A 3,758-nucleotide genomic window follows, 5' to 3' on the forward strand; every position below is an offset into this window, starting at 1 on the left:
TTCTTTTGCAAGTTCAAACAGCAGTAATCTAAAATGAAATACACAATCATATAATAATTTATCGTGAAGCTGTGCCATTGTGGTATTTGTCTTCTGAAAATTCATGCATTTATTATTGATAATTAATCACTGAAAACTGGTAAAGCCTTGGAAAAACGAATGTTGAAAATTATAAAGGACCAGCAGGCAGGAAACCCTTTTAATTTAATTTTTTTATGAAAAATCAGTGCAGCTCTACAGAGAATGTTGTTGTTAACCTGACAATAAATTCTGGTTTGACAATCTCATATTGTGGTATAATTAAGCTATGTGAGACTAAAGGAATAATTATTGAACAATGTTGAAAACACTTTTAAAAATTAAGAGTTATTATCAGACAATTTAAAAAAGCATCATTAAAAATTGTCAATATAAACCAAAGCAACACTCGTTTTTTTTTTGTCTGCACAAAAAAGAACTGACCAGAACACAGTTGTTCATCTCTCAGTTAAATTGTAACAAACGGTTAAATATCGTAATCCTTAGTTAAAATTTAACCGTAAGTTTTTTTCTGTTGTTCATCCTGTGGTTACATTTGACCCTTTGTTAAACCCTTGGTTAAATGGTTCAGATTTAACCCTGCTTTGGACCTCTGTTAAAATTTTAACTGAAGAATAGTTTTGTTTAAAAGTATGATTTCATGTTTATTACAAGATTTCAAAGGTCACAAAATGTTTAACAGTCCTTCCCCCTTTTTTTTTTTAATCAAGGTTTACGTCTATCTATCCGACATTTTCAAATCAACATTTCTTTTGTTCTGTTATCTTCTTAATAAATAAACAAATTGATGCAGCAAAATTAAACATATTTTTAGTAAGATAATGTTTGTATCTAGATTATAATCAAATAACTTATCAACATGTGATCAACACTTCTATTCAAACAAAAGGTGCTCTCTGTTCCCGTATGAAAATTTCAACAGGAGTTCAACTGGACTCTAGCTGGACTTGAGACATATTCCAGTCTGACTTTGAAAAGTCCAGTCTGACATGAGCCGTACACGTACTTTTTCTTATACTTGGGTTATTTGCCAGCCGGTATTTTCTTAAAAGTCCAACCGCACTTTTTGTAATGCTTACAAGAAAATAAACACGGCTGGACTTTTGAGGAAATTTATTCCTTTCTGTAGAATGATCAGCAGGATTTTTGTCTTAGAAAATTTTACATTCATTTATGAGCAGGAATTTAGACTTAGAAAATTTTCATCAGCCAAATCTACCCATACAGAAATAAAAAGTTTGCCACAATAGATTCTGTTCTTTGAAAGGAACAATTCTTTCAAAATGTAAAACAGTTAAAAATGAAAGAAATTAATAATAATGATAAAATATTTTTTCGCAATATAATTTTAGTTCAAACTATAAGATGTGATACTTTCCCTAGATTTTCAATTCCATTTAGGGCATTATGAAATATTTAACATAGACTGTTGATGGAAAGTTAAAATTTAATTTTGGTGACTTTTGATTGAATTATATCCAAGTTAATATGTTTAATATACAGCAATTATTTAACATTTCTACTTTTTTCTTAAAAAAAAAAAACACTAGCAACATCTGTTACAGGTCAAATTTATACATTTACTAGTATATTTATATTTAATTAGATGAATGCATAAAATTAATAATTATCATTCATTCTTTAACATCAATTAGAAACTTGAGCCATATAACAGTGATCAACAGTGATTTAATAGCAGTTAGTCTTGTAGAAATGTGCCATCTGTTTTCAATTAACCTCAGTCTGGACAGGTCACAGGAAGTACTATCTCCACAGAGATTGAGGCCATATGTGGGAGAACACATTTCGAAATACATATTTCTGCAATTACTATCACTTTTATTTAAAATTTCATAATTAAACAAATTAATAATTGATTTTCTTTTTTTAATATATCACATATTCAAATTAAGGCACATGCAATTAGTCATAAGAGGAACATTTAAAACAACTCCTTAACATGTTAAACAACCTCATGTATTGCAATACAACATTTGAATTTGGAATAAACAGGAAGATGTGTCTTCTTTCTTGAACAAAATGAGAATTTTATATCATTGGATGTAAAGCAAATGTTTGGAAGTAGTTCTTTTCACATTAAATAGAGAAGATGGATCATTCTGACTGGTATCAATGACAATTTAGGAAGATTGCTGTTTGCATGTGTTTTTGATTGCATAATTCTGGTAAGTACAATAAATTGAATTCCACCATTTTGGTGATATTATCTGATATGCTCTTTTTATTCAACATATTAATAAAATAATTACAATATTATAAATAGCTTAATTCTTATTTTTGAAGAGTGAAAAGAATAAAAAACCTACATCAAATAATCTTATATTCATGCAATAATTTTCATCTTGTCTGTTATGTCACTGTCACTTCCTATTTTGAATTGTTGTGTAAAAAAATGTATTGTTATATTTTTTATTCCCTCTGTATTAAGGAATGTTTATTATTTGAGTTGTTTTGAAAGTTTTTTGATTTCTACACTTTAAGTGATTTTGAAAGCCAACTTAATTTTATTTTTAGCCATTTTAAAATTATTTAGGCTATTTAATAACCACAAATTTTTAGAAGTTATCATCTAGCTTCTTAATACCCCATTTCTTGGTTTTGCCAGTAAGACAGTACAATAAAGAAAAAGAAATAATCAGTATATATGCATAATGTCATCTGTTTTTTTTTCTATTTTCAGATTATAGCAAGGGATGAATGATTCAAATTAAATCAGAAGAATCAAGCATCTGAAGAAAATCTGAGCCATGGCAGATCCAGGGGGAGGGTTCCGGGGGTTGGAACCCCCATTATTTTGACGATCAATGCATTTGAATGGGGACATATGGTTGGAACCCCTCCCCCTATCCTGAGTTAGGAACCCCCCCCCCCTTCCCCCTTTTGAAAATAGCTGGATTCACCCCTGCTGAGACCATCTATAAAAGTCAAACCTCACTTTTTGAAGTCCAGCTGAACTTTATAGAGTTCAGCTGGACTTTTTAAAGTTCAGCAGGACTTTGTAAAGTCCGGCTGAACTTTATAGAGTCCATATTTTTGCCAGAAATGCCGGCTGGATTTTTGTTCAGACGTACTTTTATTAAAGTCCAGCTGGACTTTATGAACCGGACTCCTGCTAATTTAAATATTTCGAGCCGGTTTACGGCTAATTTCGCTGAAAGTCCAGCCGGTGTATCTATTATAAGCAATTCAAAGAAAAGTCCAAATGAATATTATAAGTACGGTTCTCAGTACTGCTACAGTACGGCTACTGTCCGACTGGAGTACGTGTCATGTTTTTCATACGGGCTATGTCTGTTGTTGTTGTGATATTTAATGAACTTAGAAGCTGAAAAGTGTATTGTTTTTGTTAAGAAATCATATTTATTGGACAAACAGTTTTTCTTAAGGACCGGAGAAGAGTGTTCATAATTTTTTTTTTTATAAAAATGAACATTCACCATGTTCACTGAAAATTTAACCAAGAGTTAAAAATTAGTTGAACAATGCAATTTTTACCCTTGGTTATGTAACCCTCAGTTAAAAGATTTAACCCTGGTTTAAGTTTAACTGCGTCCTGGAGGGTAAAAATAGACCAGGCAGGGTAAGGCATGTAAGCGAAAACAAACAATCATTTTTGCATGGCATAAAAACATGAAAAATAGGATATCTAAATAATACAATTACAAAACTTATGTGAACATCATTGGGTGAAGGAAAAG

The sequence above is a fragment of the Mytilus californianus genome, unplaced genomic scaffold (genome assembly GCF_021869535.1).
Source record: "Mytilus californianus isolate M0D057914Y unplaced genomic scaffold, xbMytCali1.0.p SCAF_10, whole genome shotgun sequence".
Taxonomy (NCBI): Eukaryota; Metazoa; Mollusca; class Bivalvia; order Mytilida; family Mytilidae; genus Mytilus; species Mytilus californianus.